Below are 15,542 nucleotides of genomic sequence, written 5' to 3'. Positions count from 1 at the left end.
TCTCAGACCTTGGGTAACTAGATCTGGGGTGCTCTAGACTATTGCTATTTTTGATGTGTGCTTCATACTCAATAAAAACAAGGAGACCAACACAGCTACAACAACACTGCAAACATGGGTCTGCTTTAGGTTAGAGTGACTGGGTAAAATTCTGACTCTATTGAAATCAGTGGAAGTTTTGCCAGGATTTCAGTGTGGTGTTACAGCACTTTTACCCCCTACCTGATGTAAATCCAGCTTTATCTAGCCTTTCAAGGCTAGCTGATCTGCCGTTGCCACCCTTTCATTCTAGGGAAACTAACTTGCTGAAGATATGACTAATCTTCATTTGGATTCACAGCCTGTTAGGAAAAAGCATAGGGATCCACAGACTAAATCTTTCCTACAATTTTCTTTATGCTTATTGGGGCTTCTGGAAATTTGCCTACACCTGAAAGCATTGGTATACTCACAGGGGTGCTGAGAGCCATTGAACGAAACTGTAAACCCTGTATAAGATGGAAACTACTTCAAGCCAGGGGGTGTAGCAGCACCCCTAGCTCCAGCACCTATGCTTGCCCATTTACAAGCTGATACGGACGAGTATCAGCCTCAAAGCAGGCCTTCTAACCCACTTCAACTATCAAGAAACTTCACTGACTTCAGTGGAATTTTACCTCAGGGCAGAATTTGGCCTTGTGAATGTTACAGTTTGTGATTTCGGGCACAAGTTTTGAGGGTAACCAAGATCATCTTCTGTTTTAAACAATAACTAGTTGATGATGAACAGACAATGGGTATGTTGGTTGAATACAGATTTCAGGATTGACCCCAGTCTGCATTGGAGCACTAAAGGAGATCACTGATGCCTTCCTTGAGGCCATTTATTATCCTGAGCATTCTCTGAAAACGGTCTGACAAACTGTCTGAAATGTCTGCACACTGCAAGATCTCAGTCTCACTTTAATGAGTAATTCACATGGGACACCACAAACCGACAGACTTCCAGACTTGAAAATCCAGTGCAGACAGGGAAACAGGCACAGTTTATTTTTATGAATTGTGAAATAAAAGCTTATTGATACAGCCTCTCTGTCTCTGGCTCCAGTTCAAGCAAGGAGAGATTTTTGCCTAATAAACATGTCCTGTTATAGGCCTAGCACAAACAAATGGGTAGTTTTATAACCTCCATATAATTTCTTTACTATGAGGTGTAATAGCTATTTTGCTGTGACTTTCATTCATCCACAACCAAGTTTTGTGGTCCAAAAAAAGCCAGACCAAATTATTACTGTCTTCAATTACAACAATTACAACAATTACTTGTTCTTTAAACAATAGTTTAAAACAAACCAAACAATACTTTTGTACTAAGTGCCCATTTCACTACCTGATTTTCCTCTAGCTACCATCCGTAAAATGCACAACAGTGGAAAGTCTGCCAGGCACAGTGATATAAGCTGGGGGTCCTGGAATCTGTGAGTGCAACCCCAAAACTCATCCCAATATGAGGCAGTGGCAGGTGATGTGTTGAATTTTTGCCTTCTTAGGCAGCCTTTGATGGCAGGGCTCTGAATAGATTATAAAGCTACCTTCCTCCATTAAAACTGGTGAAGGTGGTGGTGGATGCACTGCTTGCCCTTCTTCATGAAGCAGAGATACATGGGAATGGAATTTGCACTGTCCATATGGCATATTTATAACATCTCAAAGCCAACCATCATTTCTAGTTTTTGTTACTAGTTTTGCATATACACATGCAAATTACAATAATAATTGATATAAAAAACGGTCTGCCCTCATTTTCTTTGAAAGACCTACTGGTCTTTATTCTTTGATTTGACATTGGGGAGGAGACAGGATCCACCTACTCAAAGGACTATCTTAAGACTTTAACTACTAATGATAATTAAACCACACTTTCAGAATAGCACACAGCTATTGCAACTTTGAGTGTTGAAATATAATCGTGATGGGCATGATATAAGAATTTAGACAGAACATGGGCATCACCAATGCATGGAGGTGAAGGACCTTAAGCAATCATGCTGCAACAGCAGTTATGATTTGCAAGTGGGTTTTAAGGATAGTCCCAAACACAACCGCTTACAACAAGCCATCCTAGAGGTTACAAAGGCATAGATGGCTCTAGTAAGCTCCACATCTGGATCAAATCATCACAACTTTCAAACATTTTGGTGATGGAGAAAAGCCAGTTTGCTGAAAACATGGGATTGCATAATTAGGTATTTCTTAATGGTTCCTGTCATATGGTGGCTGGCCCCAGTAAATGAAATAGTTCCAGCTTGCCTGCATCAGAGCTGGTGCTCCCTTTTGGCCAATTAGGTGGGTGGGGCAGCACCTAGCGGCTATAAAATATCAGGGGGAGGAACTGTTGTTTTAATATGAGTTAGAGCAGGCTAGTTCTATCAGGAAGGGCAGGTGAGAGCTGCCAGAGACCAAGCAACTGGAAAAGTCCTGGAAGGAAGCAGAAGGTGGTTCTGGGGAGAAGGCTGAAGACAGCAGAGTGGCAAGAAGGGTTTGCTGGCTGGCACAGCTGAGTCAGGACCAGACGGCTGAAGGCAGGAGGAGTAACAGCAGCAGAGTGAGTTCCTGTTGGCTCCTGAGCTGGAGCCATGGGCTGTAGAAGGCTGAAAGAAGGGAGAGAAACAGAGACACTTACCCAGTGAGATGTTCACACTGGAGAGCTAGGCCCAGGGGAACAGTGAGAGGGCCAGGGGTGCGAGGGATGCTCCCCTACAAAGGATGACCTCCCAGTAGACAGGCTGTGGGGGATCTGACTGGGGAGAGCAGGGTTGCCCTCCAGTTGGGAGGGCTACAGTGGTAGTCCAGGGACAGAAGATTACAGCCTGAGTCCAGTTGTAGTTGAAGGATGCTGTGGTATGGTATGGAAGGACTCCCAGCAGAGACTCTGGTGGGGGTGCTGACTGGCAAGAGTGGGGGTTTAAGGACTATATCCACTTGCTGTGGGACATGGACTATGTTTTGGACTATTTATGTATGCTTTTGATAATAAACTGGCCCAAGGAAGGGCATTATTGAAGTAAGAAAGCTTGAAGTGGAGTTAGTGGGGATTCTACAAGGGGAAACTGAGGTAGGCAGGCATGTCATGCTGCAGCCTGCTGCAGAGGGTACTCCAGTCAAGGCTGCCATATGAGTCTCCCAATTACAAACATCTTCAACCGAAGGTGGCTCTCCTCATTAATAGATTGAGCTAGAAGAAAAATCCAGACACGTCCTAAATAGGTCTATCCTATGTCGGTAAAGCTGCTACCAGTAACATTCCATGGGAGACGTGATAATTCGTTAACAGGACAGGCCTTGGCTGGATGAGATGGTAATATAACATCTAGCTTTCAGAGTACTGGGGATATTTCAAAACTATGCTGCTCTAAGTGGCTTCACACATTTAGTATTTATCTATGCTGACATTCAGTACTTTATTGTCTACATAAACACAGTGCTATCACTCATAAAGTGGTGACAAGATCAGTTCCTGCAGGGCTGAATACAAGAGAGCATTTGGGGCATCTGTACTCAAAATAAATTAGAAGTAGAACCACTCTAAAACAACTCCATACATTCAGTTAGTCCCTGAAATAATGTCAATAACATCCTGCAATTTATAGTATTAACCAGCTGAAAAATAAACCATTCAGAAACCACCCTATTGCACAAACTAATGTCATCTCCACATTGTTCCAGGGCATGAAACAAGACTAGAAAGTATGAGTCCCACGGCCGGCTCCAGGGTTTTGGCCGCCCCAAGCAGCCAAACAAAACAAAACAAAAAAAAGCTGCAATCGCGATCTGCAGCGGCAATTTGGCGGAAGGTCCTTTGCTCCAAGCAGGAGTGAGGGACCGTCCACCGAATTGTTGCTGGACAGCTGGACGTGCTGCCCCTTTCTGGAGTGGCCGCCCCAAGCACTTGCTTGGTAAGCTGGTGCCTGGAGCTGGCCCTGATGAGTCCCCATCCCTCCAGATGTCCCTGGTAATCATTCAGCCTTCACCTTCATTATTGATATCTCCCAAAAAGGCAGATGTTCTGGAATTGGTTGATCATTAATTACTTTACTACTACTTTGAATTCTCTCCAGCTTTTCAATAGCCATCTTCAGTTGAGCTGTTCAGAACTGTTTTAGGTGTGCTCTCACCAGTGCTGCATGGAGAGGAACTTGCTTTGACATTTCCCTTTTCAATGTATCTTTTCCTCTCATTGAATATCTGTGTTCTGGATTACTTTTCTCCAAGATAAGTATTAAATGCAATCAAATATACAGAAGCTTATGCATACTAGCATGAGTCAATAAAAATGTAAAAAGTATAAGGCAATAGTATTCACTGTAATAGATTTATTTATATTCCAGTAGAGACCCCAGAGAGCTCATAAATCAAGTTAACCTTGGTGCAGAAATGTATTATTGATAAAAATGGATCACATTTTATTGCTTTAATAACGAGTTCTTGAGTTATAGGTTTTACCTTTGCTGATTCATCTGACCTAGCAGACAAGGTAATATCTTTGGCTCCTAGCAGATGCATGACAAACACTGGGTTCTGCATACTGGTGGCAATATCTGCGGAGCTAAAAAACTGTTACATTCCATAATTTATATCAGTATATGTGGATCAAATTTACCCCTGTTGTCACTGTATTGGCTTCATGGGACTTGTGGCCATTCACACCAAGCAAGTTCATGGCTAAAGGGTGTATTTGTGTTATAATATAAATTTATTTATGGCTTAGCTCAGTGGTATTCAACCAGAGGCCGTGTAGCGTCGTGTGGCCCTACATGTTGCGCTTTTCCTGGGTTTGAGTGAGGAGTCATGCAACATCATGACTTCAATATGGCAGTTGCCCCAGGAAACGTGGCTGGTTTCATCAGTGTGTGAATGGTTAGATTACAAATGTTTGTTTCAGGGTGAATAATACTGTAATTGGGACCAGACGCAACAGAATATTGTCCCATTTTCCTTTTCAAAATCAGGTATCCTTCAGTTTTTGGTGTCATATTTAAGTCAGTGTCATATCATTTTAAAGCTAGTATAACTCAGGAAGGAACAGGTATTCTGATTCCCCCCCCCCCCTCCTCTGCCTGTCTACCCTATTTGTCTGTCTGCTTACCAGTGCAACTCAAGGAAGAATCAGGCACGCTGATCTTTCCAAACTATCTCGTTTCCCTAGCCATCTACCTATATGCATGTTTTCGATTACTGCAGTATCTTAGCTCCCAAACATTAAACTAGAAGTATCAGCACTCATTGCCTCCCCTGCACACACAAGTCAAAACTTAAATAGTGCAAAAAGTTGGGGGGGCAGGGGACTTAAAGTAAAAACAAACAACCCCCCTCCCACACACACACATTTACAGTTAGTAATGTAATGAGGTTAGGAGTTCCTTTCCAGAGACTACAGGCATGTCACTGACCACCAGGCATGGGCTCCTAGGAATCATGTATATTAACCTAATCAAACTCACTATATTTCAATCAATAATAAATACATTCCATGATTTTGTATTTCTGTCTTTGGCTATGTTTACACTGCAGTCACTGGGGGTTGATTTCAGCTCATGTACACGTACCCAAGCTAGTTTTGATCCAGTGCAGAGCATGCTTCAGCACGGGCTAGCCCTGAGAGTAATTGTGTAGGGCTCCAGGTATGCTTGCACAGCCCACACTGTGAAGCCCTTGTTGCCATGGCTTCACTGCTCCAGTACCTGAGCTAGCTGGATTAAGCTAGCTCACGGAGATGTGCTCAAGCTGCTATCACACCCTGAGATTTCAGTATAGAAATATCCTTTGCCTGATGACTAAGTGGCTCTTTGACAGTGAGAAGCAGTACTGCCATGCTGGAGTTAAAGCAAGATTCTGAAGAAGAACATATCAAAGCCATTCTTCATAGTTTTTTCTCATCACATTTTAGGACAAAGATACTGTACTATGTTTAGCCCTGTTCCTGGAAACACACCTACTCGTTATACAAAATAAATAGTACAAAATAGTAACAAATATCATTCAGGTCTTTCTTTTTTCACCAAAAAGAGGAAAGTCACAGCTCATGACCAAGCATGTGGTTTTGCTTTTATAAATCCAGTGTCTTGCTATTGGAGCTAGTTGAATATTTCCCGAAGGAACACTTTTCTGTCAAAAAGTGGTGAAATCTAAACGTTCTGTGGGGATGAGTGAATTCTCTCAAGCATTCATGGGCTGCTGCAGAACTGGGACCCAGGAAGCCCTGACTCAAGCCAAGTACTCAAGGTGCCTTGCCACAAAACCAAGAGCCTGGCAGCCCCAGGCCAAGTCAGGACTGTCGGGGACTTCCAGGCTCCTAGTTTCCTGGCAGCTCATCAGGTGGGAAGCCACAGCACTGGGCAGCTTTGGGACTAGGGTGACCAGATGTCCCAATTTTATAGGGACAGTCCCAATATTTCAAGGCTTTATCATATATAGGCTCCTATTAACCTACCTTCCCTGCCCTGATTTTTCACACTTGCTATCTGGTCACCCCGTTGGGGACCCTTATTAGTTTTGTTTAAAAAGAGTTAAAAGAATGTCACTTCAATTTTTCTTAAATGAAATTTTTGGACTTCCTTCATTCCTTGGGAAATTCTGAAATAGAATGATTTTTTTTTTAAATTGAATTATCTGCAGAACATGAATTCTGGGTTATGACCATCCCTACTTGGAATTATTATTTTTTTTTAAGAAGTAAATAGTACAATTCATTGCATACTTTTCTTACACAATTTCAGGCCTGATTTCAGTGCCAACTCTTGCTCCACTCTGATGCACAGCTATTGCAGAGTCCAACAATGTCCCAAGAAGACTCCGAAGAACCCAGACCAGGAAAGCACTTAAGCATATGCTTGGCTCTAAGCAGGTGAGTAGTCCCACTGAAAAGATGATTCAGTTTTGAAGGAACTGAATGGCAGGATTCCAGGGCATGTGAAATCAAAATATAAGACTAAAATCAGTTATGTACTGGAGAGAGGTTGGCATAAAAATATATTTTCTTCACTTCCAGTTACCTTAAAGTTAACAATCCATTGGCCAGATCTTGACAATTCTAGTATTACTCATCTCCTTACTAGAGCATCATGCTTAAGGCCCCTATCTTGCAAGGTACTACTGAACACCACCTATGAAATGCTGAGCTACCTCTACTGCTAGGAAGCCAAAGGGAATGATGATACTCAGCACTTTGCAGATTCAGGGCAGCATTCATGATTCTGCTGATGAGCTCAGCCAAACAGAAAAGTGCAGAAAACAGAATGCAGCTGAGTCACCTTTTGGAACCAAACTGCACATAGGATCTGGTAGGAGAAGCTTACCTAAGGCATAATAGACAGTTTTACAATAGAGAACTAAGACCCTGATCCTGACATCACAAGAGTGGATCCCCGTATATATATATAGAGCCACACTGACTTCAGTAGGACTCTGCGCGGTCATAAGAGTCTGTCTATGTGGATCAGATTGCAGGACTGGGCCAAATTTTACACCACTGCAACTGTTCACCCCTTCTCCCCCCAAAGGGAAGAAACCACCATGGCTTCACAAAAGTGCTTGTTACTTTAAAATACAAACAGGTTTTAGAATATCCAGAATAATCATGGATCTAAGTTACTGTTCCTGGCCACTATATAAAAAATGTGTGCACAGGTTGAAGGGAGGGAGGAGACTGCCCTGCAAAATAAAAATAATTTCCTCAATTGGACTTTTTGGCTACAAAAAGTTGGGTTCAGAGGATCTAATCTTGTCTGTGCTATCCTACTCCAAAGTTATGTGAAGATACTGATATAACAAAAATGGATAGAACAGAATAAGCAACGCTTATGATAAACAAATGGTTGGCAACAAATGATTTACTTAATGTAATGAAGGAGGCAGGGGATTGCAGGAAGAGAAATAATAGTCTTATGATTAAAGCAGTTGAATATTGCCCTGTAGAACTGTCTTCTATCCCTGTCTCTGCCACAGAGATCCTAGGAAATGCTGAGCAAATCACTTTTCACAGGTGGTCACTGTAGATATGTTTGTAGGTTGTAATTTAGAGATGCTCCCTCATAAGGGACAGTATTATGAGCATAGGAATTTGGAGATGTGCCCTGGAGGCAAGAGTTGGGAACACCACATGACTGTGTGCAGCAGCTCACTACAGAAGATCTCCAGTTTGTTTTATTAAAGTTGTAGACCTTTCTCATTCACTGGTTATTTAATGAACTCCAAGATCATTACATGGTGTCAGAAGTGCTGAATGAGAAGGAAACTGCAGAGAAGTTAACTCCTGTGTTTGCAAGTGAAAGCAGAGTCAAAGGGAGACACCAGAGAAGCATGTGGAGCACCAGGCACAGAGGCTTTTGCATGTATTTGGTGAGCACAATAGTGGCTTGACTAGTTTAAGAAAAGGGGCGGGGGGTTGGGTTTGAGCCAAAAATGGATGTGTTGCAACCTCCTTCCAGCCTGCAATTGTCAGGCAATGTCGCAGAGAACTAGGAAAAATTTAGACAGATTTGAACTGTATTTAGCAGTCATGGGGCAGAGGGGAAAAATAAGTGAAATCATCAATCTTTTTGCATGTTGTTGGGGAGGAAGCATTAGATATTTATAACAACTTTAAGTTTGAAGAAGATGAAAGCATGAAATTAAATAAAATACTGACTAAATTTGAGGAACAATACCTGCCAAAAAGAAATGAGACCTTTGAGAGAGGCACATTTTTTTTTTACATGCTTGCAAAAAACTAACACCATAGAGCAATATGTCTCAGAATTAAGGAAACTCAGTTAAACCTGTGACTTTCGTTTGTTGAGCGAGTCTCTGGTCAGGGATAGAATCATTTGTGGCATTAAAGACCATGTGTTAAGAGAGAGACTGCTCTGTGAAGGACATATAACTTTAGAAAAAGCTCTCTAAATATGCAGGGCAGCAGAAACTGTGAAAGCACAAGCCAAAGAGATGAATTCACCAGAAGGGGTTGTCCATGTACTAACTACTGAAAAATATATCCAGAATAGGTCAAATCAGAAAGTGGAACCACTCACTATGAAAACCACAGCTAGGGAGAAGACTGGGTATAGATGATTATGTGAAAGGTATGGATCACTGCATGGCCACAAACAGTGTTTTGCCTTTGGGAAACTCTGTCATAAATGTGGGGAAAATAATCATTTTGCAAAATGCTGCAGATCCCAAATGCAGAAGAGTCAACGAATTCAGTTAAAGAAAATCCGATTGAGGTGTTTTTCATAGACATACTGGGATCTACCATGCCTGATGAGAGGGAGTGGATACTGCATCTGACAGTGCATGGAAGAATTATTCCACTGAAACTGGACACAGGAGCTCAGGTTTATATTCTGTCTGAACAAGATTGAGAGACTAAAAATAAACCAAAACTGGGACCCACAAAATTGAAGTGATTGATTATTCTGGAATAACTATACCAGCGAAGGGAAGGTACATTGCTAGTATCAACCATAAAACACCATGAACAGGCTCCTCTTCATTGTAGTGCCAAAAGAGGTGATACCAATTTTAGGCCTGCCTGCATGTGAGAAACTCTATCTGGTAAAATGGGTGCTCTCACTACAAGATCACATTGTACTTGGCTATGAGCCACTCTTTCGGAAATATCATAATTTGTTTCAAGGGTTGGGTTGCTTGAAGGGTGAACATATAATCCGGATAAACAAGCAGGTCCCTCCAGTTATCCATCCATGTAGAAAGGTGCATTTGTACTCTGTGATAAACTCAAGACTGAGCTTGCAAGGATGGAAGCAATACAAGTAATACAAAAAATTGATGAGACAACAGAATGGGTGAGTTCCCTAATCATGAAGGAGAAAAGTAACGGCCAGCTACACATATGCTTAGATCCCTGGGACCTTAACAAGGCTGTAAAAAGAAAACATTTCAAACTACCAACCAGAGAAGAGATTACGGCTCAATTTGCAAATGCTCAATATTTCAGTAAACTGGATGCATTCTCAGTTTTTTGGCAGCTAAAATTACCAGAAGAAAGCTCAACGCTATACACATTTAATACTGCAGATCAATCATGACATCACTAATGTGGTAGTAAACTGCTTTTCATACCAGTTCCACAAAGGCCTTATGTGAGGGTCAGCACTGACTTATTTACCTGGCAATCAAAGCATTATTTAATAGTTACAGATTATTATTCTCTGTATCTAGAAATTTGCACACTGCACAATACTATTAGTAAGTCAGTGATAGCCAGCACATAGGGAATCTTCTCCAGACATGAAATTCCAGATGAAGTCTTTCATGATAAAGATCTGCAATTTTCCAGTGCAGATTTTAGGCAATTTGCCAATCAAATGGACTTGTGGGAAGGTCTAAATGGAATGTAAAGAACCATATGGAAGACTTTTGACAATGGGAGTGATCTGTATAAAGCTTTATTGATTTACCAAAGTATACCTCTGGAGAATGGCTTTTCACCACTTCAGCTGTTAATGGGAAGAAGGATCAGATCTAATTTACCAGTTATTAAGAACTTGCTGAAATCTCATAATAATAATGAAACTGTGCAGAAGATGAAAGAAAATCAGAAGTGGAAACAGAAATATTATTTTGACAAAAGGGCCTGTGATCTCCCATCTCTTAAACCAGGTGATAGTGTGCCTGAGAAATCACACCTCTAATACTGGAGGCCAAAGGGGTACCATTAAAGAACAGCTGCATCAAAGGTTTTATGTAATCCAGACAGACCGGGGGACACATTTTGACGTAATCGAAGGAATCTATGTAAACTGTTAAGGAACAAGAGAACAACTCGGACTCTAATGAAAGGATGATACTGAGAAGATCAGAGTGGGAGATTAAACGTCTTGAAAGACTCATAGAGAATTGCTAACCTGCCTGGAGAAGGGGTATTTGAGGAAAATAAGTGATAAAGACTCACTTGAGAATGATGTCCTGGTAACCTCTCCTTGACACATTGAGTTTATGAAAATGCACTACATAGAGAATGTAATGCATGTGTTATTAGATAGTTAACTCTTATATACATATATAAACAGCTAACTTGTTTTTCTTTAAGAGGAAAGAAGTAAAGAGGGTTGTAGAAGATTATAATTTAAAGATGCTCTCTCCTAAGGGACAGTATTATGAACACAGGAATTTGGAGATGTCTTGGAGGAGAGGGTTGGGACTACTGCATGGCTGTGTAAAGCAGCTCACTACAGATGCTCTCCAGTTTGTTTTATTAAAAATTTTAGTCCTTTCTCATTCACTGGTTTGTTGTTTAATGAACCCCAAGATTGTTACAGTCACTAGTTGTGTGTTCCTCATTTTCTGTGTCACGGACTTGAGAACCTTGGGGGCTATACCTTGCAGAAGTGCTGAGCGTTCTCAGCTGCAGCTGAAGTCAATGAGAGCTGTCCTTAGCATTATATAGCACTCTAGATATTCAAAGTACTCTGAAAAATCAGATCGTAGGTATCTCAAACTGGGCACCCCAAATTAGTGGACACTAGGGTTGCCAACTTTCTAATTGCACAAAACTTAACACCCCCTCCCCCCCAGCTTGCTCTAGCCCCCTTCCGTCTGTTGCTTGCTCTTCCTGACCCTCACTCACTTTCACCAGGCTGGGTCAGGGGTTGGGGAGTGAGGGCTCTGGGGTAAGGCCAGGGATGAGGAGTTTGGGGTGCAGGAGGGAGCTCTGGGCTGGGGCAAGGCGTTGGGGTGCAGGTGTGGAGAGGGCTCTGGCTGGGAATGTAGGGGCTGGGGATGAAGGAGGGGGTTCAGGGCTGGGGCAGGGGTGGGTGGGGTGGGGTGTGGGCGCCGGGAGTTTGGGTGCAGGAGGGGACTCTCCTGGGGCAGAGGCTTGGGGGCTGGAGGGGATTCAGGATCCTGGCGTCACTTACCGCAGCTTCCAGGAAGCAGCCACCAGGTCTCTGTGGCCCCTAGTTGCATGGGCATCTGGGAAGGCTCCATGCGCTGCCCTCACGCCTGCAGGCGCTGCCTATGCAGCTCCCATTGGTTGCGGTTCCCAGCCAATGGATGCTGCAGAGCCAGCACTCGGGTGGGGACAGCGCAAGGAGCCTCCTTGGCCACCCATGCACCTAGGGGCCGCAGGAACCTGGTGGCTGCTTCCAGGAGCCATGAGGAATCAGGGCAGGTAGGAAGCTTGCCTTAGTCCCAGGCCCCCGCTGCACCACCGACTGGACTTTTAATGGTCCAGTCAGCAGTGCCAACCAGAGCTGCTAGGGTCCCTTTTTGACGGGTGTTCCGGTCAAAAACCAGACGCCTGGCAACCCTAGTGGACACTCCTGACTTTAATCTCTGTGCCCATCTGTAAAATAAGGATAATACCACCCTGTCACTTCATAGGGGTGTTGTGAAGATTAACTAATGTTTTGGAAGAACTTAGATACTACAGCGACAAGCACCATAGAAAAGCCTATGAGAAAATTAATAATTCTATCTTCAGCACAGGTTTTGAATAGTGTTCAGTGAATAAGGCCTGCAGTCACACACTGAACAATCTGGAAAAACCAAAACATTGAAAAGCTGCTCAGTAAATGAGTAACATCCATCCTTTACCCTGAATGAGACAGGGTTTCTGTGGAAAAAAGTATGCGATTGTGTAGTTAAAGACTGTATCATAATGCAAATGCACAAGGGGTCCAAATTATGATTGCACGGGCAACCTTCATTCTGGCATTTCCTAACTTTTCAAGTGTTTGATTCACAACCTTGCTAACGTTCTTTTAACATAGGTTTGTGTGTGTGTAATATATTACATATATATTTCACAATGGCAGACCTCATAATTCACCCTGGTCAGCAGCCAGATGAAGCTCTTCGTCTCACATTTCATTCTTGACAGCCTCACTCTTCTCAGTTCTATTTTAGAGCTGATGCAAAGCTGCATGGGGATGTTTTGGGCTCAAAATAATCTGCTACAGTATTGTTTCTAGATATCTTTGCTAATTTTTTGAAAAACTTCACCCCGTGCCATATCATAAGATAAAGAAGGAAAATACTTATTTCACATGCTAGTAGATCTGACTCTCAAGAAGATTTTTTTTGTGCCCTGTATGAAATCCTGACCACACCAAAACTTCCATCAACTTCAGTAGTATTTCACCTTACCTGTTTTCCCTCTCTTAGCAACATGAGCAAGGGGGTCAGAATCTAGCCTTTAGTATGTTGGTGATTTCCTGAATCGTAAGGTTTGATCATGGTAGGCTGCACACTTGGAACTTGAGTTTCTTCACTTATAAAATCTCAGCATAAGTTATCATTTCATTTTATTATTTAGTACTTGCTACTGTATATAAAAAGCTAAGCTGTAGAATTTATTATGTGGGGAAAGGAAAGATCTGCTGGATTTTCCAGTGTTTGCACTTAATTCCTCTCTTCATTTGCCTTATATGGGACCATAGAATCTTTTCAAACAAAGGTGCTACACATAGGGCCAGATTGTCCATTCCAGAAACATCTTGCTTGGCAAATAACCGGAAAAGGGTGTGAACAAAGATTCATTATGCCACCTTCCTGCTCCTCCACACCCAATCCTTGGCCAGCATGGTATAGGAATCTCTAGGTTGCTCTATGCCACCCATAGGTGCTGGAACTAAGGGTGCGGGGCGTGCTGCCATACCCATGGCTTGAAGTGGTTTCCATCATATACAAGGTTTACAGTTTGGTTCAACGGCTCTCAGCACTCCCACTATACAAATTGTTCCAACACCCCAATGGCACCTGAAGATTCAGCTACTCAAGGGGGATTCACTTTGTCCAGATAGCCCAGCTTTAGGGCTGCTTTGCTCCAGAAGATTAGTGCCAAGCTGCCTTAAAGGACCAGTGGAGCGAACACCAATGCTCCTGGATTGGCTTGAGTATTCACTCAAAAAGTAATGCAAAGCACTCATGTCCCATTGGGTCTTCACTGTGTTGCCACAGCACTATGCACCAAGGTCAAGTGGTTAAAGAAAAGGAATGGTACTCAGGCCTAGGATTTTATTCTGACTGTGACTGACTCTCAGTGTGGTTGTGGGCCCCTTGGCCTTTCTATGCCATTTATCGCAAATGCAGAAAATATTATTTACCTACTTTTATAAAGCCTTTTAACACTGTTGGATGAAAGATGCGACTGAAGTGCACAATGTTGTTAACATTATTCCCAGCCTCTGCTGGCACAGAAATGTGGAATGGAAGCCAATCCCAAATCCAGATCACCAGAACACTCTGCTAATTATATTTAATGAGTACTTATATTCTTTATATAACATGCCCAGTTCTAGGTAACCATGATTTCACTGTTTGTTTGTGATAACACTATTTAAGCAGAGTACTTAATGGTACCAGGTCCTAAAAAGGATTTAGTCTCTGAGGCAACACGTTCGCACAATTTAAATGAGAGCTCTAAAGGTTACATTGTTGAATAAAAAGTCATACAATTTGTACTTATTACATAAGCTATATACATTTTACTTTTACATACACTGTGATGGGGTTCACTCACCATGAAGGGTGCGTCCGTGTGGCCACATCTGGGGATTAGCTCCACTCAGATTTGACACCCCCTTCCTCGGACTGTGGCCCCTCTCTATCCAGGACTTGGGGTGCTCTTTCTTTGTGTCTCAGCCCCTCTGGCCCCATCACTATAATCCTACCCTTCTGAGGTAACAAAGTCTCTCCAGACCAGCTGTCTAGCTGGTGTCTCCAATGCTTCTGTGCCACTTCACAGTGGCTGGCAGGGGTGCAGGCCCACCCTCTACACTGGTTACAGCCCAGGGACCTTACAACAAGCAGCCAAGTTCTGTACAGTCCTGGCCTTTGCTGCTGTTTCCTGGGCTTCTTCCTACCTACCCCCGCCCCAGGCTTCATTTTTACACAACTCCTCTGGTGTTGATCCTTCTTCTAGGGCAGGAGTGGGCAAACTTTTTGGCCCAAGGACCACATCTGGGTATGGAAACTGTATGGTGGGCCGTGAATGCTCATGAAATTGGGGGTTGGGGTGCAGGAGGGGGTGAGAGCTCAGGAGGGGCAGAAATTAGGAGTTCAGGGTGTGGGAGGGGGCTCCAGGTTGGGGTGGGGGGTTGCGATGTAGGTGGGGGGGTGAGTGCTCCGGCTGGGGGTGTCAGCTCTGGGGTGCAGGAGGGTGGGACTGAGGGGTTGGAGGGCAGGAGGGATTTAGAGGGTGGACAATGGGAGCTGCGGGGGCAGTGCTTGGGGCAGGGGCAGTGTGCGAATTCCCCTGAGTTTCCCTACACATAGGCGCCGGAGGGGGGATATGCTGCTGCTTCCAGGAGCTGTGCAAAGCCACGCCATACGTGCAGCAGGGCAAGCCCTGGACCCCGCTCCCTGGCGGGAACTTGAGGGCCAGATTAAAACATCTGGAGGGCCGGATGCAGCCCCTGGGCTGTAGTTTTCCCACCCCTGTTCTAGGGCTTATTTTTCCTCCTGGGTTTTCACCTCCCCTCATCTCTGCTCCCAGAGAATGACTGCAGACTTTCTCCCTGAAGCTTAATGATGCTGGAACAATTTTTATAGTGGGATGC

At 43.4% G+C, this 15,542-nt stretch overlaps 1 long non-coding RNA gene across 1 annotated transcript in view; it reads left to right on the top strand.

Moving 5' to 3' along the window:
- The window catches only part of LOC128837365 (uncharacterized), a 165,347-nt gene that overhangs the window by 73,649 nt on the left and 76,156 nt on the right, over positions 1-15,542 (top strand). The window contains exon 2 of the long non-coding RNA XR_008444929.1: positions 6,756-6,883. This is a non-coding gene — a long non-coding RNA (uncharacterized LOC128837365). The remainder of the gene's footprint in view (positions 1-6,755; positions 6,884-15,542) is intronic.

The sequence above is a fragment of the Malaclemys terrapin genome, chromosome 4 (assembly GCF_027887155.1).
Source record: "Malaclemys terrapin pileata isolate rMalTer1 chromosome 4, rMalTer1.hap1, whole genome shotgun sequence".
Taxonomy (NCBI): domain Eukaryota; kingdom Metazoa; phylum Chordata; order Testudines; family Emydidae; genus Malaclemys; species Malaclemys terrapin.
Note: the sequence above shows the minus strand (reverse complement) of the source record. Positions and strands in the feature narration are given on the sequence as shown.